Source organism: Strix aluco, chromosome 4 (genome assembly GCF_031877795.1).
Source record: "Strix aluco isolate bStrAlu1 chromosome 4, bStrAlu1.hap1, whole genome shotgun sequence".
Lineage (NCBI taxonomy): Eukaryota > Metazoa > Chordata > Aves > Strigiformes > Strigidae > Strix > Strix aluco.
This window is the reverse complement of record NC_133934.1, coordinates 26691082-26714096: the sequence shown is the minus strand read 5'-3', so window position 1 is coordinate 26714096 and position 23015 is coordinate 26691082. Positions and strand designations below refer to the sequence as shown.

Here is a 23015-nt window from a genome sequence, read left to right as displayed (position 1 = left end):
ATGTCCAGCATGACTCTGACCACCACATTACACCTCTTTTAGAGATCTCTTTAATAAAACTGGCTTGTAAAAGCAGGAGTCAAAGGTAGCAATCCACCCTGTGCTGCTAGGGTGTTTGGCTCTCCTTTTCCTGGTGGATCATAATTGCAAGTGATAGTTACCTGCAGTTAAGCTGTTTTCAGGTGAGGAATAGGAGATTGATATGAGACTGAGATGATGGGACTGTGCACTTGGAGGTGCCCACCACACAGTGCTGTGACTCTGCTTTGCACTTTTGTCTTCAGACAGGCTAGGGTTGAGGCACAGCCGTGCAAGGGGGCTGCTTCACCCTACTAGAGCCATCCCAAAAGCCTCTGTGAATTGAAAGGTACAGGATCAGAGCCTGAATGCATTAAATGTCCCAGCTAGTGTAAACTGGAAAAGATTCAGTTCTTTTAATATATTGTTCTAAAGCAGAAGCAGACAAATGAAAGATGCCCATTGTACTGGGTACCACAGACACCTGAGGGAAAGGGAGCTGTGGGTCAACCAGCTTGAAATCCAGAGTCAGAAACTAAGCACTCAGAGCAACCTCCCTCACACATAGCAAATGGTTGAAGATAAGGATGAAATCTGCTGTCCCGAGTGGGCTCAAATGCAGCAGATCATGCTGCAGTCTTCATTGAGCAAGCCCAAGTTGTGAACATGCTTATGAAAACTAGTGGGTGGATGATTCATGAACAGAGAAAAGGACCCAAAAAAAAAGCAGAAGAGTTTTGCACCCCTCTAATAGGGGACACAGCGTTTAAACTTCTAACCTGGTGTGGTAGTGATATGTTCCCTTTCATGCACCTGCGTCTATGCTCATGGGCACTTTCTCTGTTCTTCTGCAAGGTCACCAGCTTTGAGGAGGACCTGCAATGCATGACAACAGCTTTATAGCACATGATGGTAACTTTTCAAAAAGTGCAGGATTGTCATTATCATTTCATGCCTGTCCATTCATCTGCTCATTTAATGGGAAGATGATAGAGAATGCAAGCCGCCCTCTTTTAATCTTCAAAGCTTTGGTCAGGTCTCCAGTGCAAGCATTGGCTGGCCCAGCTGTGTAGGCTAGATCATATTTAATTCCTTCTACTCCCTGTGCTTCCCTCCTGCTTTCCCACACTGACAAAACTAGGGGTCATACGTGACCACCTTACTGGGAAAAGCTCCTCATCTGCTGGCCAGATTTTGTCTGTATAGGCTGTATATACAGTGTGCTGGTACAACATACAGGCTGAATTTTGTGTAAGCCATGGCAGCTTGCAGTAGTGACCATTCAGCAGCAGCTCACAGCCACCTTGGCTGTTTGATAGTGGCAAGGAGAGCCTGTGTCTGCACTGGTTATGCCTAATTACTTGAAACTGGTGAAAATCAGCACGTGATTATCTGGCTTTCAAACCTGAATTGGCATCAACCCCCTTGGAGATAACATGCATTATTACTGTTGTACTTGAGCAGGTTTTTTTCCCTTTGTATTCTCTCTCCGTTCAGACTTGGATTTAATATTCCTCCTCTCCCTCTGTTTTGGTTACTCTCTTAGTGCTTAGAGATTTCCTGCCCGTATATTGAAAGTTTTTAATGAAGAATTTCAGCAACACTCAGAGTTACCAGTAAAAGCCCTCTGCAGATTTTGACAGAAGAAGGAGTTATATGAAATTACTTCTAATCTCTTTATCCTTGTCACACCACTGTGCTATGCAGTAATACACCAAAGAATTTCCAGAAAGCAAAGGTTGGCGACTTACAATGCCTACCGACTTGGTTGAAAAAAAAATAATAAAGGAATTGGGAGATGAATTCAATCTGCTGCTGTGTTAACTGGGGGACAAAGGAGGGGAAAATTGGAGAAAGGAGGCTGGAAAAAGTAAATGTTTTCTCAGGTTCTTTTTTTTTTTTTTTTTAAAAATAGAACCTTGAGGCCAAGCCAGCCATTTCCCTCAAAAGTTTAGATCATGTTCTGAAAGTTAAAAAATGAGGCGTTTTGGTTGACTTTATCATGGCAGCTATCAATGGCACATTGTTGATCCCTGTTAAGAGTGGCAAAGCTGTGAAACAAATAACAGTATGTCCTTGAGTGCACCAGTTCTGTGCCTGACAGGTTTTCATTTTTCACCCCGTTGCATAATGCTGGCACGCACATACGACACGTAGCGTATGAAAGTTTCTGGGTAGGGCTTGATTCTGCCTCCATTCAAGTCAAGGGCAATACTCTTCCAGCTCTCAAAAGAGACAAGGTCATGGTGCATGCTGGAGCCGACCACAGCCCAACTGGGAAGCCAGGTAGCAGTATTTTAGAGCAGGTCAGCTGTCTCCCACTCTAGTCCAATCCTACATGCACTTGTGCGAGGATTTACCTTTTGAAATCTCATGGAAACTAATGACTTTCACCACCTGCCTGCTGTTTTCTCAGATTTATTTCCTTAAAAGAAGGGGAAAAAAAAAGGAAAAAGAAACACCAGCTATTGTTTCCTCCTGACATACACACACAGGAAAGCAATATATTGATTTTCTTTACTCTGTGTTTGTCAGCCTTAGCCTAGCATTGTGTGTAGGTGTAACATGATTTTAAAAAATAAGATGAAATGTGGGTGGGACTGAAAATGCAGTTGCTATTATTCATCTATTTATGCCATCATACACGTGTGATCAGGCTGTGATCTTGTGCAGCAGCCTAGGAACCTACGGATTGCTTGAATCATCCTTCTGTAAAAGGGCCAGGAGATGTGTTATTTAATCCTTCTACTAGATCAGCAAGATCTGTATATACTAAATTTGTATTTCATACCTACAGCCAGCATCAGCCCACACATGTGATGAAACATCAGCATAGAAATCCATACCTGTACTTTTTTTTCCTTACAATATGCAAGCTCTTCAGGATTCCAGCTGGGGAAAAAAAAAAAATGTAAACAGCACACTTACCAAACAGTGAACATTTTGTAAAAAATAAAACTATTTGTAAGTTTGGGTCAAGTTGCAAAGCAATCTGTTCTGTGTAAAAATAAAAATTTGAATGAAAATATTTCTGCTTTTCAATTTGGAGCACCTTATGTGGAAATTGTAGGAAATTTAAAAGAAGCACTACAGAAAAAAAATCAAACTGAAATTGATTTTTTTTGTTTTGTTGAGAAAAGCAAGGAAAAAGAATCTTTGTTATTGTCGTTTCAAGGGTCAATTTGTGATAGAAAGAAAAAAGGTTGTTTACACACCTTTACTTTTGATACTTTCACCTTCCAAGAAGGAGTAAAGATGTGGCACTGGCACTTGACCAAGCCATCCTCAGCTGGTCTGAGTAGGGAGTTTTTACATGGGATTTCAAGCCTGAATGCTTTTTCAGCTCCATGGAAACTTAGCTGTGACATGCATAGACCATCCAAAAATATTAGGTATAGATCCCTTATCGCATTTTTGCAGGCTCAACCACATTCCTGCTTCCATAAAGAGCAGTTCTTCTAGCTGCAGGCAGTACAAACTTGTTGCAGTGCTAATTATTTGATCATCTGCCTCAATATTTCCAGATGTAACAGATTTCTTTATTTTGGTTGTTAAAGAAGGGATTTGGTTTTCTATCTCTCTTCCCCATTAGCTACATCATTGCTAGTAAATTAAACATGCCCAGAATCGCTCCCTGGCACAGAGGCTGATTGCCTCCAGAGGAGGATGCTGTCTTGCCTGCCAAAACTGTATGGCTGCACCCAAACTGTGTGTTAGGAATGATCCAGAGCTCATTCTAACCCCCAGCCTGTGCCTAGGAGAGCAGTATCTGTCCTCTGGTTTGGGTAACTGGTATTCAAATGACATGGGTCCAAAGCGTGTCGGGGGCTGTTCTGGCCTTGAAAGGGTGCAATTGGTTTCCAGCACCCAGGAACGCTCACTAATGTGATTTAACTTCCTTCTGGAGCAGTAGTTCTTACATCTCCCCCTTCCTTATTGGCACTGATCAGCACAACATCCTTCTTTCAGAGGCTCCAAAATCAGGTGTATGCTTATTATGTCCCTAAGCAAAGTATTTACATTCAAATAAAGATATAATTAGTGCTACCAGCATTAGCAAGTGTTATAGAATGAGGCTGGTGGGGGAGAATGGAGCCATCAAGATAAAACCCTGGGATCCATGGGATGTCTGCCCAGGAAGAAGCAGTTAAACAAGGCAGAATGACAGGTAACAGCAGATGCTGAGGGTGAGGGCTGCTGGCTGCTGTTGAAGTGAAGTCTCGCTGGGAATAAAGTCAGGAATTTCTGAGTGGACATACAAGTGTGCTTTCAGAGGGAGAGGAGGAGTCTTGAGGCTCTAATGGCCTATTTTTGTTGGGTTTTTGGTAGGGAGGGAACATTTGTTCAGCACAAATATGCTGTAGATCTAAATTCCATTTTCCCTAATCTATCCTTACTGGAAGCAGTAAGCAGTTCCTTATTGGTGGAAGAAAATAGTTGACTTCTGATTCCCATGGAAACTCAAAAGAAGCCAATTCTTTGTAACTGAGACCCCCTGGAAGGACAGGGTGGAAAGTCATTGAGAGTCATCGACTTCCCAGTTGGTCAGTACAACATAAATGAGACTCGGACACTTTCTCAGTTTAACAGATGAAAGTTTGGAGTTATGTTGTTCTTAACCAGCTTTCGGCGCTATTTGTATATACCTGTATGCTCGGTGGGCATCTATAGAATAATAGAAAATACCTACATTTCTTTTACAAGAAGAATACTGCAGATGAAACTATTTTAATTAAAGCTGGTTTTGCCTTATGTATATAGAACAAAATCTTCCCCTCTTACATGGTAATATTGAATTCAAGTTAGACACTTTTTTCTATGGAATACCTAATTTAACTGTCATCTGAGACTTTTGTTTCACAGATTAATTTCGTTATCCACTCCTTTCACCCACACGCACTAGGGTAGCATTTCTAAGAATTAACAGCAACAACTTTGTTTCTCAGTTATGTCTAGTTTAACTAACATCTAATCCTCTTAGCTTTTATACCTTCACAAACAGGGATTTGTTTTAAAAACTTTTAATTAGCCCAATCACATGGAGTGGATATTTAACAACCCCAAGGCAAACCTATTGCAGACATCAGAGGTGTCTCACCACCAGATTGGGAGACCTAATTCTAGGAGCCCTTTGCTGCAGGCTTCAGAACTTGAATAACAGGGTCGGCGAGCAGTTGGCACCCAGTTTTTCTACATAAGTGGGCTGCATTCTTTAATGGTAACTTGCTGGCTCAAGACATTGTTTCATGATCCTTCACTAGCCCCCAGTCTCTGCTCTTCCTCCAAAGTAGCCCCTCAGTTTGTCAGTCTAGCTCTAAAGAGAACCGAGGATCTTCTCATGGGTTTGGTAGGACTGCTGAAGACCTGGCAGGTCACTAGAACAAATAAATACATTAGCAAACCAAGTGAGGATTGAACCTGCTGAACTTTTGATCTTAGTAATTTGAATCCAGAAGAAAGGCTGCTTAAGGAGCATACAGGTCCTAACCCAGGAAGCACGGGGTCACTGCTGCGGAGTAGGCGAAGCTGGGGAGGGAATGCTGATGCCCATGGGACCTGTGCTCCTGTCATCCATGAAACCAAATGAGAAAAGGAGAGACTAACACAAAGTAGAAGAATGGACACCAGTGAAAGAGCAGGAGTGAATGCTTGTGTAATAAGCTAAACGTGTAATTATTAACTTGAGGCTAGCTCTGCTGCAGGACCAGGGCCACGACCATGCAAAGCCCACCTATGAGCATAAATAAGTGATTCTCCAGTCCAGGCTGTTTCTCCAGCAGTCTCTCTCAGCAGGGATCCCATGGTGCTACATGGAGCATTTAACACTGCCCCTCAGGCAGGTCTCTGGGGGAAGGAGCAATATTGTCATGGCTGAGACTGGAGGGGAAGACTATGAGCGGTGGCTAGCAGGGTATAGCTTTGTTGCACTTTTCCAGCTGTAAAATCTTCCTCTACTGTGTCTGTAGAGTTTTCTTTTTCAAAACACCTGTACTAGTAGGAGTGACACTGACCAAGTCACCTCCGCTGAGGGTGATGCTTGACCAAGTCACCCCCATCGAGGGTGCTGGCATGGAGTTATTTCTGGCTTCTGTCTCATCTTTAACTTGCTTTGAAACATCTCAAAACATAGTAGAAACAAATAAGTAAATAATTGAGAAATAATATCAGCATCTTCTCTTTAACTTTAAAGTTGCAGAGAGGTGAGCCCTCAGCATCTACCACTTTCAGACCTGAATTTGCAACATACTCAGAGCTTGCCTAGACATCAGCTTTAACTGATTGCCAATTAACCTGAGATATTTGATACCTTTGTCCCCACATTCTCCATATATTCGTTCCTGGCTCCAGCTGCTCTTTTTTAGGATGCCAGTGCTCAGGGCCGAGTGGCCCTGCCTCAGCAGAGGAGCAGATGCCTGGAAGGTCTGTCTAGTTGGCAGGGCATGATGTGCTCTTGGGATGCCTTAGCACACACAGACCTGCAAGGAATACAGCTGGTCAAGCTGTTTTTTACAGATGTGGTTATGATGAGCTGCCTCTGCTGTAAACCATAAAAAAAATGCCCTCCCATCTCAGTACAGGAGGAAAACCAAGTAGCCATATGGTGCACGTGCAAATGCAGGGTACCTGGTTTAAACCTACTTGGTCATGTTCTAGCTAGACATAAAATAAGTTTTTAAAGCTGATCATTCTGCTGAATAGATGTAAAATCAGTTGAAAATATGTTGCCTGAACAGGACTTGCATGATCAGGCAGAATTCCCATTACAGATGGCTTACTGAGAGAAGTTTAAATAGAAAACCATGAAGTATTATAAGTTGTTCTTTAGGAAGCCAGCTTTTAAAAAGATCTGCTGACCTTATCCTGAACTTTCAGTTTTCAGAGGGCAACTGAAACACTCAGAGAGTCCAGTCAGTTGGGTTATTTCTCTGTAACATCACATGCAGACATGTGCAGATAACAATAAGTATATGAGTGCTCACTGTGCTGATGATGTTCATATCATTAAACAGTCCACTTCCTGGCTGACTCTTACAGCTAACTGAAAGAAAGCCATAAGCCAAATGAAAATGTGGCAGAATGATGCGATGGAAGGGAGACATGATGTCGGGTAGTATAATTAAAAGCTAGTGAGTGCTTATAATAATAATGAGGGGATCTTAGCTTTAATAGCTTTAATAGCCCAAGTTTAGCACACCAAGTAAAGCAGGATCTTTGTTACTTCACAGTACCAAGATGAGAGCAATTGTGGGAATTCAGCACTCACACACTGGTGATTATATATTTGGGATCATTGGCTTTGTGTGACTGTTACACTCAGTACATTCAGTGTCCAGCCAGTGAGCGTGGGGTGAAGTTTTGTGGTGAGGATGTACTGGGAGCCTGGGCAACAAGAACATTTTAGTAAATTCCTTAATCCCTTGGAAACGAGCAGCCAAAACATACATGTGATACTCAGCTTTTGTCTGAGTAGGCTCAGGCTCAGGCTCAGAGACCACCCTGGGGGGTGAATTGATTCAGGTCTATAAAATCCCGGAGTGGTGTGGAGAGGATAGTTGAGGGTGAGCTGTTCACTGTTTCTTCCAATGTAAGAGACAGCAACTGTTAGACAAAGCTGTAGGAGTCATTTTCAGGGTAAAAGGAGCTATTTCTTCATGCAGCCAATACTAGATCTGTGAAACTCGTTGCCAGAGGGTATGATGATTGCAGCACTTTTTTCAGGCATTCAAGGGAAGACTGGGCAAGTACTTGGAAGAGAGGTCCACCAGTGGGCAAACATCAGGCTCAAGGAGTCCCCTGAGCTGAAAGTGGCTGGAGGCTGGAAGAGGACTTGCAGGAAAGATCACATATGTTCAATCCTGCTCTTGCTGTTCTGTAGGGGTCAGTTTGTGGTCACTGCTGCAGACAGGTTACTGGGCTACATGAGCCCCAAAAATCTGAAATAATAACACTGGGTTTATATTTTTATTCGGGTGGTGAACAAATTTTGTGCTGGTTTTCTGATGTGTAGATGAATTCAGGGTGCTCTGTCTTCCCATCTGTGCCTGAGCTGGAGGGGAGAGCACTGCAGGGAGCAGTGGTACCACAGTACCTGTGGGGAAGTAGGTCTTTCCCTCAGCTATACCATGGCTACAGGTACCAGATGCAGAGGAATACAGTAGGGCTCAGTGGCAGGAGCATTTCATGATGGTGTAGGTTGGCTGGGGGTCCAGTAAGATGCAGGTTAAGCCCTTTGAAGCCGTATTACCCACATGTAGTGCTCCCAATTATTTACACGAGGAAGGTTTCTTAACCCTGTTAAACTAGCCTGACAAGATTGACTTAGTCAAGAGCACCTTCTTCTCTGTGTCCTCTACCCCCTTTTGTCCCTCTTTCTGTGCATAGGAAGACTCAGAATTGGGCTCTGTGCTTTGTTTTATGAAACTAAAATAATTTTTGCAAAGTTTCTGGATTAACAAATGACCCTGTATGACCCAAATGACTTCCTTTATCCTCTAAATAAGTAAAACACCCTTCACAGCAGTACAGTGAAACTTGTATTGCCCTTGTGTTTGAGAACATATAGCAGGAAACATTATACTCAGTAGTTTAAATTGACTGGCTTATCTTCAGACCACCAGAAAAAAAAAAAAAAGCATTATTTATCCCCCTCTTTTGTACTGCAGCAACGATGAGCACTTTGTTAAACCATATTACATCAGTGCAATTCCATTGCCTTAAAATCTGAAGCTGTGAGGAGGGGAGACTGACCAGCTGATTCTGGTCCTCTGTGTTTTGTAGGTTTATAATTGGAGTGCTGATGTGGCACAGTACAAGCAATATATGTTACAAATCAGAAAAAAATCACTCTGATATTCCTATAGCTTAGGAAATTTTAAAAAATTATTTAAATAAAAATTTTAAAACATTTTAAAAAATTATAATTTTAAAAATTAATTTAAAATAATTTTTTAAAAGCAACAAAAGTGATACTGCAGGTTTTGTGCACACTTACATGCACAAAAGCATGAGAATTGTGTCAAATGTGTGCTCAAATGCACGTAGTCGTAAGCTGTGAGTTTTCTTTCTGTGGCTGCAGGGAGTTAGGATATGTTTTCGTATGGACTTTTTTTTGAGACCTGTACATTTCTGTACTGTCTGCGATACAGTCTTTCATAAAAAGTTTTATAAATGCTATCTGCATTTTTAAAGTTGTATTAACTGCTGTAGCATTTTCAGGTTTTGTCTCAGAGGGGATAAAGCAACTTATTCCTAATATTAGTCACATTGCTTAAAGCTCTGCTGTAAAGTCCTCAGATGATAAGCATGGTATAAGGACATATCTGAAATAGTACAGCTACCTTGACTGTAGTGAAATTATGCTAATTCGCTTTAATGAAGAATGCAGACTCGTTAGGTTAAAAGAAGTTGTCTGAAATCATAATCTGATATCCCAGACAACTCAGTGGATTCTGACTGATATATTAATTTGCATGATTGAGCACTGTATCGTTTTTCTTTAGGTTAGAAATGCAGGCATTTAACTTGGATATTGCTTCTGCATCTTAGTCACAAAGCAAAAAAGACCTTGGAGAAACAGGTTTCTAAAAGAATGTCACCAATAATGTGAAGGGGTGAAACCTCTTTTTGAGTGACTGCTGTAGTCCCACCATTTCTTTCTTCACTCAACTGGAAGAAAGTCAGTAGAAAATTTAGTTTCTAGAAATCTGTTTCCCAGTGATGAGTGTTTTTAACAAGACCATGCAGAATTCCTTTTACCTTCTCTGGAACATCATTTATCTTCTTTCCTTCCTTGCATATAGTACTTCATATGGGCCCAGATGGCAAGGGAGGGATTTTAGCAGAATTAAGGCAATGCAAGCCCCTTGCCTTCATTTCCAGTTACAGTGTGGAAGGAACAGACCCTCCAGGACTAAACAGACATGTGTTGGCTTATCCCATATGGCACCCAAGAGATGCAAACCTAGGGCATGGGCCACGTTATACTATATGCTCACTGAAAATAAATTCCCTCAGAATACTCACCAGCAGCTCTGCTGGCTGTAGAAGCACAGGGATGGAGGCTGCTTTGTTTAAACAGTGGCAACTCCTCAGTATAAATCTGTCTCTCCTTCATTTGTCCCCCTCAGAGATACAGTATCATGGGTGGAAGATCCGCATGCCAAAGGAGCTGTGAGCTACCACTTTCTTTCCTGTTCCTTAACAAAGAATGCAATCAGCAACATGCTAACACCCAAAACGTTGACCAACGCACTGATGAAAAAGAAATTTCAGCAAGTGTTAATCCATGTGCCATTTTTTGCAAAAGATCACTGCAGGCTCTGCCACACAATCCGCAGATTGACTCATAGCCTGGAATTTCAGGCTCACACACGGTGTGATCCCAGAGGCTTATATTCATCACCGCACTGCCTGGTGCACGGTTTTTTGTGGGCTTAGCACTGTAAGAAAATGTTGATTGACACTGAAGATTCACTTAACCACAACCAAATGAAATTGTATTCAACCTATCAATAAAGTGACATCATCCAAGAACTAGAAATGAGCTCAGTAACTGAGATTCAATCAATAACTGAACAGTAGCATCCTTTGTAATAGCATCTAAGTGTGAAAAGCGCACGTGAAGGATAACAGCAAATCCAAAAGGTGCAATTTTTCTTCCCCTCTGTGCTTCTATTTGTTTATTTGTACTGGCTGCGTTGCCCTCACTTGTTTGTATCTAGGAGTGACATTGTTCCAACATGCCATTGCCTTCGGTCCTGAGAGAAGCCTGGTGTGAAGAAACACCTTACCTTTCCCCTGAATGCACTGGGGTTATGGCTTAGCGTGGCCAGGGCGGCGGGGTGCTCCCCAGCTGCCTCCCTCTCTCCTGGCATCCTCCTGGCCACACTGGAAGCAAACAGCGGGGCAGGGGGAGGACAGCAGGAGATCTGCCCTGGTGACAGGCTCTCAATCCCAGCTCCTGAACCGGTGGCCCAACCCAGAAATGAGCTTGCAGGGAGGAATGAGGCTGGTTGGAGGTGGTGCTGGCTGGTAGGGCAGGCTCTCACCGGCTGCATGCCACAGCTCTGCAAAAGACACTTGCAATAGCACTTCTCACCTTGGGTCAGACAGACCCAGTATCTAGCAGGAGATAATTTATTATTTTCAGTGAAGCAAATAGGAAATTTGCAGACGCAGCCTTGGCTGGCTCCAAACAAAACACAGCAGAGATATTGTTCTTTGTTGTATTGTACCTGTTCTCGTCCTTTGCAGTTCTTAATTTTTGAGCAGTCATGTGTCCCTACTGCCTACCCGATCACTGGGTGAGGATATGGAAATACTATTCATGATCTAGGTCCTTTTATTTTAATAATTAAATAGATGAGAGCTTTCTGACTTTTCCTAGGATGAATGGTGCTTGCTGCTGGTACTCTTGGAGACAGTGATGTACTTTAGTACGAAGAAAATCTTTAGAAGTGGCCAAGATGCTCAAGTTTCCCAAGAGTAGCCATCCCTACATTTTAACGAGTAGCTGGCCAATGCGTGAGATCAGATAAATGCATTCTATCACTCACAGTAACCTTAGTGAAACCAAGTATTTTTTTTAATTTCTAACTTTAATAATTTCAGTGTTCTCCTTCAAAGTTGACTGTATGTCAAAGGAGGTGAAAACACTATGTGAAAATACAAGTGAGCTGGGATTCCTTCGAGACAAAGGTTAAGCAAGTGTAAGCCATTAAGAGCATTTAAAAGCCCACAAGTACATAACTGTAATATGACATACTGACTATCACTGCACAATACTTCAGGATTATTCCAAAATTCCAATCAAGTTTGGGTTTAGATTCAGGTAATAATTTGCAAAAGAAAAAAGAAAGTACAATCAATCATGAAAAAATCCTGTTTTCAGGTTTGCAATACCATTCTCACACTTGGCGACATTGCCAGGGTGCCAAAGGTTTGTTTGGGTTTGGAATTTGATATTTTCATGGTGACAAATAGGTGACTGTGTGACTCTTAGACTGCCACCTAGCAATCTTTCCTAAGGCATCTTTTAAGACCTTTCTCATAATCTGGTGATGCTTGGCATCTCGGTAATCATTAAAATATCATTTGTCATCTCTCTTCACAGTGGTCTGCAACATCTCTTTAGGACTCTGAATGTATGTTATTTCAGAACAATGGTTTCCATACATCTATTCCCCCATGTTTAAGAAACAAATAAAATGTAGTTGTCCATGACTGACATGCAGTACCATAAAAATTACCCAACTAGGAGTGCACAACACAGGCAAAATTTCAGTGCTCTTCAATATCCACATGGAATAAATGGAGCTGTATTGAATCAAATTAAATAGTTTCAGGTGTTTAAATCCTCACTGGTTAAGGGACCATTCTGAATCCCCAAAACTAAAGAGTGCACCCTCAGCAAATATGCAGATGACACCAAGCCGAGTGGTGCAGTTCACACGCCTGAGGGATGGGATGCCATTCAGAGGGACCTGGACAAGCTCAAGAAGTGGGTCCATGGGAACCTCATGAGGTTCAACAAGGCCAAGCACAAGGTCCTGCACTTGCGTCAGGGCAACACCCAGTATTGATCCAGGCTGGGGGATGAGTGGATTAAGAGCATCCCTGTGGAGAAAGACTTGGAGGTACTGGTGGATGAAAAGCCGGACATGAGCCGGCAATGTGCTCTCGCAGCCCAGAAAGCCAACAGTATCCTGGGCTGCATCAAGAGAAGTGTGACCAGCAGGTCGAGGGAGGTGATTCTCCCCCTCTACTCTGCTTTTGTGAGAGCCCACCTGGAGTACTGTGTCTAGCTCTGGAGTCCTCAGCACAAGAAAGACATGGACCTGTTGGAGCAGGTCCAGAGGAGGCCGTGAAAATGGTCAGAGGGTTGAAACACCTCTCCTATGAGGAAAGGCTGAGAGAGTTGGGGTGGTTCAGCCTGGAGAAGGCTCTGGGGAGACTTTATTGCGGCCTTTCAGTACTTAAAGGCGGCTTATAAGAAAGATGGGGACAGACATTTTAGCAGGGCCTGTAGCAATAGGATGAGGGGTAATGGTTTAAAACTAAAAGAAGGTAGATTCAGACTAGATAGAAGGAAGAATTTTTTTATGAAGACAATGGTGAAACACTGGAACCGGTTTCCCGGAGTGGTTGTAGATACCCATCCCTGGAAACATTGAAGGTCAGGTTGGACAGGGCTCTGAGCAACCTGATTTAGTTGGAGATGTCCCTGCTCATTGAATGGGGTTTGGACTAGACGACCTTTAAAGGTCCTTTCCAATCCAAACTATTCTTTGATTCTGTGATTCTGTGACTCTAAGATCTGGCACTAGTACAGATGCAGCTCAACTCAAATTCAAACTGTTGTCCTCAGAGAGGTTTTGTTCTAAGCAGAAGTCTTGCAAGAACAAGCTGGTCCTGAGAGTCCCTCCATCTTGTGCAAAGGTTAGTGAGAGCAGCCTGTGTAATTCCAGTTTTAACATAAATCAAGTCCAAGCCTCAAATCTGAATTGTAGCCTGCAGCTAAGCTGGACTGAGACCCAGCCAACCACAAATAGCTGCGCCTGTGCTTATAAATAGCACTTTTTTCCACTGAAATACATGTATCCAACAGCTCCTGATTTCACAGTAGTGAGTAGAGCAGGGTTGTGTATGTCAGCTCTTAAAATACAGTGTCTGCCTAAGCTGAAAGGTTACAATGTAAATTTTGCAGAATCTGGTGGAAGGTTTTTGAATTCTAAAAATGTGTAGGAGCAAGATGTATTTTATAACTTGGGAGTCTGAATCAGGATTTTCCCTCTAGTCATGCTGCGAGTCTCAGGACAGCCAGATTGCAGATCAGTTTGCCACTGATCTCGAAAAATTCATCGATGTGCTTGCCAGAGTAGGCATTACAGATTTTCTCTTAAATCATTCCTTTGCATGGAAAAATAGATCCACTTTGAGTGTTAATAGAAGATCTAAAAAAATAGAAATACCATAAAACTACTCTGGGAAACTGATACACTGGCTAAATGCTGCAGTTTTCTGGTACAGAACATTTTGTTACTCAGTTCTCCAGCTTTCATACAATAGATGGGAACTCTACAAGCATAAGGCATTACTGGTTGTGTGTGTATAGAAGTAAATGATATCTGGTTTTAGTCCTTACATAGGAAAAAAACAAGTTTAGCAACATATTTTATTTGCACATGTGATGTAGCTACTGTAGAGAGGATATTGCTGGTTCTCCTAGGCTCCTTTTATGTTAAGATTTTTAATAAGTACGAAAATCTGCTTGGGGCTATTTTTATCATAAACAGGAAAGAGTTTCATTGTTTCATTTTTCTTTCTGAAGCATTACCCCTCCAGTTCCCACTCCTGCTTTCACCTTGGCAGTAGCTGGCCCTGTCCCACCAAGCCCTCCCTGCTACCTCAGCAGCTGCCTGTCCCCATCAGCGGCAGCATCTCCCATCTCTGACGCTGCACCACTGTTTGTCAGCAAGGGACTGCTGTGTCATCAGGTCCCTTCAGCTAGCACTCAGCATTGCCTCTTTTTCCTCCCCCTGGTCAACCACCTGCAGACACACTGCTCCCCGTTGTCTTCCTCCCCAGATTTTGCACTTCAGGCTCTCCCCAGCTGTCCTGGGGATCTCTTGTTTCTCAGCGGAGTGGCTGCTGTTCGATGTCCAATGTACCCATTACCTTTCTGCCTTCTCAACCTCACTGCTTTGCTTCACTTCATGAATTATCCTCGTCACAGAAATGCCCCCCAGCTGATCAGAACCCCATAGGCAGTTTCTTTTCTGGTCTTTAAACCTCTGAGCTCTCATCACTTTGGTTTTCCCATCAGTTCCTCTTGGATGGTTTGCATCCCAACAACTGCCCCAGGACCAGCTCCACCACACAAGTAAATTTGGCCCTAACCTCCCTGTTTTTCTGGGGTCGGACTCTGCTGTGCTGTCACCTTCAGCTCTTTTCCTCTTCTCTCTCTAGGTGGACTCCATCTCTTCCACTTTTGTGCCAGTATGGCTGCCAGCACCCACTACAGTGGTGCCAAGTGTCTGGGTTGAAAGCAGATGACCCACCAATTCTTCCTTCACCCAGGGACTAGCTGTCCTTTTGGCTATGTTCTTCCAGTACACTATTATTTTACCTGACTCATATGCATTTCTTTAGAGCCATCGTCTGCAAATTCTGTATTTATTGCTTCCTCTTTCCAGTCCAACCCTCATTTTCTCCCTTCTCACAAGCATTACTATGTCTCATCAGTTGTCCCTCCAAAACACCTTACCTCACCCCAGCACTGGGTTGTCCCATCCTATTTTTGTTTTTCTTTCAGAAATTATGGATTTCCTCTCTTCTACACACAAGATGCCTTCCAGCTCTACCCCACTTTCCTTTCCAGCTATCACCCACCCTGTAAGCAGTTCACAACTCCTGTTCCTCCTGAACCACGCCTGTTAATCTCTGTGATTCTCTGTTGACTTCCTTCCAGACAACTATCAAGTCCCTGACTCCATACTAAGCATCCTCAATCTTCCTCAGATTTTTGTGGTTGCCCACCTAGCTCCAGCTGTGTCTTAGCCATGCTGCTGCTTCTAGGCACCATCTTTCCTTCAGGCTATTTCTGTTTCAGGAAGCCTTCTTCCACCTTGGGATTCCCCCAGAAGAGAGAAGCAAGAGGCAGCCAGACACCTCTCATGGGCAGATGACAGGAAAACCACAAAGCAAGAGGTCCACTATGTGGATCAGCCTTTAAGACCTTCATCCCACTCATCTACAAATGTCATTTCTTGTGCATTGAATTTGGTGACGAGGTGGCTGTGCTGTAAAAGGCAACTATGTTCTGAAACTGAGGGATGTTTTTGGTTGCATGGAGATAATTAAGCAGTAAATAATAGCTTCCAAATATTTAAGTACAGTCCTCAGGAATTGGCCTCACAGAGATCTGTATCAATATCTCCTCTGAGTTTCTCAGCAAAGCAAATAAGAACAAAAAATATTTCATTCATCTGCTTGGCAGTATCTGCTGGAAAGGCTGATTCAGTCCCAGCTTTTCCATTCAGCTATAAAATCTCTGTATATATTATCTTCTTAAGCATTATTTTTAAATGGAAACATTGCTTATCTCCTGGGGTTCATTCAAAGCAACTGGCTGCACTTGAGGAGTCTGATGAAGATGTTTCATGTCATCAAATGTTAGGAACTGAATTAGATGGCAGATATTTGCCCAAATTTAACATAAGGCACTAAGGACAGTGCTAAGAAGACTGCTCATTGCTAAAATGGCTGCAGGCTAGTTTCAGTTCCAATGTTAAAGCCCAAGAAAGTAGAATTAAGGCATTGTTAGCAACACACGTATACACTTTTATTATAAATTCTTAATTTTTACAGCTCCACATACCCAGGCAGGTGTCCCAAAGCATTGTAAAACATAATGTGTCTTGATAGAAAGATAGATACTAGATAGATAAATAGATAGATATAGGCAGACAGCCCATAGATGTTGATTCAAGTACTCTCCTGTATAAAATAAAAAACTTTTATTCTTATCTTAAAGAAACTACAGGGGAAAAAAACTGTCATGTACCAAGCTGTGGATTATAATTATTTAATTAGTATGCATAATATATGTATTTAAAGCAAGTAATTAAAAATGTCTTAACTGAAATGTAAGTGGAAGAAATCTCTCTTCCTAGTAATGCCCCTTTAAAGGAGGAAATTAGTAAAAACACTATACTGATATTAGGGTTGTTCAATTTTTCAAACTTATATTTTCCAAGCAACAGTCACAGAAACCTGTAAATACTTTATTCTAGTATATTTTTCTATCTGTCTTTCATGTCTGGCATCACATTTGTGTGGCAAACGGCACCCGCTGTAAGGAACTCCTTGCGGACCCTGCCCAGCTGCTGCAGGCTCTTGGGAAGCCCAGTGGCCTGGATTGGTGTTTGTAGTGCTTGAGCACGGTCTGAGAGGTGGCAGCTGCCACATCAACCTCCCTAGGAAAGGGTCTGATTTACAAAATTGCTCTGCTCTTTGCAACTCCTCGTGTGATACCTGTGCCCAGGTAATCTATGGGGCTCTATTTTTGGCTCAAGCTTATTTTGGTGTCTGAGAGGTGGGTTCTTCTAAAAATATGGTTCAACATGCTCTGGTTTTCCCCCTGAAGTAGTAGTAATCTTCCGCTGCAGCTGAAAAGCTCTCCAGCTTCACTGGCCTACCTTTGTGCTCCCCAATGTGCTATGGACACTGTTATGTGCACCCAGCACCATCCCAATGGCAGGTCAGAGCAAATGTGCCTGCTAGGTACTCCTGGTGCCGCGGGTGCTCCTGGGGGCATCTCCCCCTGGACCACTGCCAACCCACTCCTTTGCTCCTCCGTGCCCAGCCTGCACAGGCAGACATAAGGGACCAGGGACACAACGGGGCCATTGCTCAAGCACCCAAACCACACAGACCCCTCAATTGCCCAGTGAGGATCCTGACTAAACCAGAACTGTTGAAGCCTGGGCCTGAGATTCTCCCTGTTCAGTAATTGTCACATCAGGGAAATCCCAGAAGCAGCTTAGCTAAGGGACTTTTGCACTAAAATCAAACCCATGGGGAATGCACATCTGTGATTTTAAATCACCGCGTTTCCAGCACGATCCTTTCCTTAGCACGTCTGTGGGTGGCATCATGTAATGCAGCAATACATGTAAAAGCGGTTCAACAGCTACAAAGAAGGGAATATTTTGAAATGTTTGTCTGCAGTGTGAAGTTGCTAAATCACCAGCATAGTGTGGTCATACAAAACACAGATAAAGTCAAAATAGGCAGTTCTTAGGAAAGCTTTGGATGATAAAGTTTTGAAACACTATTTTTGCAAAAAGAAAAAGCTGCAAATAAGGGAGTGAACAAGAAAAGTGGGACAGGGTTGGTTTTATTTTTGAATAAAACCTCTTTTAGGGATTTTATAGTCTGGCATCATATGATTTTCTACCAGTGTTGCCTATTCTTTGCTAGCCAGGTGTTTAACAAATCAGCTCTACAGAAACTACTTGCAAATATCTTTTCCCATCACCATTCAGTTTCTCTGTGAATTGTGAGCAAGTTTTCTTACATATCTCATGTATTTTACAAGGTCTGTTACCTCCAAGGGAGTAGTGATGACTGAAACTCTACCCAGTGAAACCACTAGCAAAACAGCTCTGGGATCAGCTAGTAGAGACAGTTTGTAAATAATTCCCTTGCTATCTCTTTCTTCTTATCAGCATGTTGTCTGTCCAGTGCTGAGGACTCATTCTGCAGTAAATGGAGATCTACAGGGCATTTTGCTCTGAAATCTCAGCACAAGACACTAAATTATGGACCAAAGGGAAGAACAGATACGGCAAGGCTGTAGCTCTTGTACTGCTGGCATGGCCGGGTACGACTTCCAAGAGCCCAGACACCCAGCCAAACCCACAACTGAAGAGGTGTCCTCATGTGTGCTACCTTCAGGCCACTGCTGAAGAGCCCTCTCAATTCACGCTTCACGTCTCTGCTATTTTCCTGTACGATAACGATCTTCCACAGCTCACAGTGATTATTTTTCCCCTCCCACCTGTTTCTTTGCAGCAGGCAGTTTCTAGTCCTTCTGCTTCAGAGGAGGGGACGTAGCTCCCATCGGAGGAGATCAGTGCTGTTCCAGTATTTCCTGAGGAGATGGTTTCAACACACCGCTTAGGGATGGGTCTGAACATATTCCTGACAGCACCATGTGCTCAGATACAGGAGATTCTTTACTGGGAATGTAAAGTTTTTAAAGACTCCAAAGTAGCCCCTCTAGATCTTTCTGTACTCTTTTCCAAAGCAAGTGTTGCCATGCACGATGAAATACAAATGCATCTGTTGAAAGAGAACTCAAACAAAATTAAACTCCGCTTAAAAGTCACAGAAATTTCCCCTTCTGTTACCTGATCCCCACGTTTTAGTTCTGCTATTTGATGTATGTGTTGTTAAGGCTTCTAACACTTTGTAAGTAAATTGGTGTTTCATTGAAAGTGCTTTGCCCAAAAGCCTGCGAATTTTAGGTGCTTTTTCACTTTAATATCCATATCTTCTACTTTACTTGCTCTCAAGCCAGTCTGAAGTTATAGGGTGTCTGTTCTAAATTAATGTTTGACTTTACAGTCTGTGTGCTGTACAACCCTGCACCTCCTCCATTTGCAGTAAGTAAACACACTAGTGTTACGATGCCCTTGAAACCTGTGCTCTGTGACAAAGGTTGTGAACTAAGAGTCTGAAACATGAAGTTTGTCTGGGTCACAGTCCTTCATGTCAGCTATGCGTTAGTCAGAAACCCACCTCCCGTTATCTGCAAAAGTGTGGTGCAGGGAACCTCCGACCGAGTGACACAGGGGCAGACTTGGCCTCCTGAGAAGCATCCATCTCTCTCTGAGCCCTCAGCTGTGAAAGCCGCATCTCTGAGAGCAGAAAATAAGGAGAAGCATGTTAAATTCATGTTGGCCAGAAGCCAACCACACTCGTTTCAGGAACATGGGCAATGATACCTGCAGAGCTAACTGCAGGTGTAGTACTGTCTTGCTGCATGACCTTTGGGAAATCACTTTATCTCAGCCTACCCCAGCCCATTGAAGACCCAAAGGCATCAACACTTCAGAGAAATGCCTCACAATGGTACTTAATCCAGTCGTTCATATTCGCAACTTGCTTTCTTATGTAACACCCCGTAAAAATTACTGCTGCTATCACTTTCTTACAAAGAAAGATAAAACTCATTGGGTTTGGATGATTTTCATTTAGAGGTTAATCTCTGAAAACTGGAGAAAAGGTTGCACAAGCTTATGTGAATGAAAGTCTGAGTTTTCACAAGGTGGTAGCTATGCCTCTGTATCTTCTTCTGCCAGCTTCTCAGGCTTGCAGCAGGACACTTACCACATCACGTTAGCCTCTCGGTGCCTCACTGATCCCCCAGCTGTAAGTAGGGAAGATAATTTTTTTTTCTTATTGCTTGTGCAACAATGAAAAAAATGTTTGGTTTGTGTTGCATTATATCAGCTGATCTACAAGGACAGATTTAGTGGGAGGACCCATCAAATTGTCCACTATTCTATTTGTCCAGGGTGACAGATACAACTTCAGGTATACTGTAGTAGAACTGCCATTTTTCTGTGGTAGCTACACCTGGCAGCTATGACTAATAACTGGGTTTCTCTGAAGTCCTTTGGCCTCAGTGGATCAATATTACACACAATTTGACTCTCTTAGGCCTGTACTGGGCTAACATGCTTCCCAGAAATATTAGCACTGTGGAAAATTGAGTATTTGTACAACCTTCCCATAACTGCCAGTGACCTTGTCTATGCTGCCAGGCAAACCAAATTTGAGCTGGCTCCATAACCCAAGTACCAGCATGCCGCTCTTCCACTTCCAAAGTTTCCAACCTTGCCAAAGATCAGATCGGCAGTGTCATGATATGAAACATGACGGTGATAAAATCTAAATCTGATTCAGATGAGTGGGCAGCGCTCCTTCAGAGTCTTCTGCCGAAACACTTCTGCAACCAGGAAACACCCAGTTGCCAAAAGCAGACTTTTTCACAGAAACATGGTCTCTTCCAACCAGGTTTTGTTGGGAAGATCTGAGAGATCTTGGGTGGAGTCCTTATCTAAGGAGAGAGAAACAGCATGGCTGGACTTCCTCCCTTACGCACTTAGAGCACCTCTCTGGAAGCAGCTCTCGATACCAGGTGGAGCAAAGCTGCTAGGAGCAGTTCCTGCTCCCTGGAGCTGGTTAGGCAGGGTCTTAAGTGCAGATAAGCCCTTTCAGATAAGACCCCTTTCTGCCTGGGGGTCTCAGAGGTGATAGCTACAGATGAGACTCCAAAGAGCTCTGTGGAATAGCAGGTTGTTATTATTTCCACTTTCAGCTAGGGGATCAGCAAGGTACCAAGAGGCTAACATGATGTAACAAGTGTCCTGCTGCAAGGCTGAGAAGCTGGCAGAAGAAGAGGGGTATCTCCCTCCCCTGTGTGTTCATCACAGCGCTCTTCCTCACTGGTTGGGAGCAGATGCTGTAAAGCAGCTGTGAGGGTTTTTTATCTAGAGGGAATACAAGTTGATGGTTGGGAATTAATAATGCTTATGCAAAAGACATTGCCAGGTCTTCCAGCTTGTCCTACAGCAGCAGAATTGTGTCTAGCAGCTGTAGGGAAGTCCATATGTCTTCTCTGCCTGTGCCAACAGCCTGTCCTACCAGGGAGTCACAGGCTGCCACCATGGTGGCCTTGAATACCAAATCTGTGAGAGATTCCCTTTCTCCCTCTCCTTTTCAAGGCAAAAGTGGAGGGAAGTGCAGCCCAGCATGAGGGAACACCACACCTGAAAGCACCCACAGCAAATGGTGGCACCTTGGAGAGCTGAGCAGGCTCGTATGCATTGGGCGCACTGGGCATGCAGCGCAGGCTGCAGCCACAGGGCTTGAGTTGCTGCAGTGGCTGGCCACACATCTGCCCCTGCGGGCTTGCCCTGGGCCCTGGGCTATGAGGAAGCCCTCTCAGGAGTCCTGGCTGAGGGATGGCACTCCTGCTTTTGGTGACACATCTGCTCAAGTCCAGCCACAGCCTGTTGCTGCACCAATAAACAGTGTCACATGTGCGTGCCAGCTGGTGAGCTGGATGCAGCTGTGCCCCTGGCCACACATAAGTACACTGCAGAGAAATCCCCTCCAACCTGACCAGACTTGGCTGCTGTCCCTCAGCCCAGCATCACTGAGAGTGGACAACCCCATCCTTGTGCAAGGCCATACAAGCTCCAGATCAACAGCAAACCCAGTGCATGGACGTGCTCCTAGTTGCACTACATGTCAGGTTTTAGTAGCTAATCTGACTAGCTAGAGCAGCCACTGATGTAGATTTTCTCCTTAAACACATGCATTAAAATATATACTGTTCAAGTCAGGGATCCTAGATTAGACAAAATTAATCACTCTTCCCCAAACCAGGACTGAAAGACCATGACAGATGAGGCAGTATCACAAAACCAAGACACAAAATGTAGACTAGATTTTCCTGTTGCTCCTCCATGAGCATATATCTGTGTACCAGGTCCGGAAAGGGTCTTCCAGGTTGGGAGCAGCCACCGAGTCCCAGCCTTTGAGTCCTTTCCAAGCTCAGTGGCTGTCCTCTCCTCCTTGGAGAGTGGCAGCAGCACCTTGTCAGCGCCACGCTCAGTTGCCAGCCCTTTTTGGCTGCCCTCTGCTTGTAATTGTTAACTTACTGGGAATGGGAAAGCTCTGGTTAGTGCAGGTAGAGCTTTAACTCTGAGGCACTCCCAAGAAGCTGAGATGCAGGAGCTGAACCTCTACCTGCAAGGTAAAACATCGCAGACTGCCTTGGCCATTTCTTTCTCCCATCTTCGTGTTTAGGCTCCCTTTGTGTTATTTCATCATGTGGTTTCAGGTCTTTTTGTTGTCATTTTGAAGTTTTAGCTGTCATTTGAATGACTACTCTCTTATGCCGAAGGTTTCTTTGGAAATTTATGTACACTCATTAATTAAGCATTCCCTCTCAGCTTTCAGCCAGGCACGCCTAGGCTTGCACACAGCCTTAGAACAATACGGAGAAAGGTTATCGTGACTTACCTGCCACAAATTATCTATTAATAGCACCATTTATGTACCTTTTTTTTCCCTTCATGACATGCTTTCTCTACGTCCCCCTCTTAGCAGGTTTCCCTTTTTTTGTGTGTTTTGTTTTCCCTGTGGAGGACAGGGCGGGTAGAAGAGGGGCAACCTTTTTGGCACTGGCTCTGCCCCCGTGGCCCCAGCGCTACCTTCCCCACAGGGTGTTTGCAGGGAGGGTGGGACAGCAGGCTGCTCATAGCCTGGTAAAACATTGACCCGCGCAGGCAGCCGTGGCGCGGAGGCGCTGGGCTGCCCAGGGAGGCAGGCAGCGGGAGCCCGGTGGCAGCCAGCACCCACGGGAGCACGCCAGCTTCTCCCCAGGTACTGTTTTCCACTTTGATTTTTCCTAGCTT

General features: G+C 43.7%; 1 protein-coding gene across 5 annotated transcripts in view; it reads left to right on the top strand.

The window, feature by feature from the left end:
- The window catches only part of RBM47 (RNA binding motif protein 47), an 82105-nt gene that overhangs the window by 14988 nt on the left and 44102 nt on the right, over positions 1-23015 (top strand). The window contains exon 1 of one of the 5 annotated variants that reach the window (XM_074822391.1): positions 22334-22351. The exons of 3 other annotated variants lie outside the window; for them this stretch is intronic. The gene's annotated coding sequence lies outside the window, so the exon portion shown is untranslated. Of the gene's footprint in view, positions 1-22333; positions 22352-22902; positions 22984-23015 lie in introns of those variants that run through there. One more of the 5 variants, XM_074822390.1, reaches the window with a different exon arrangement.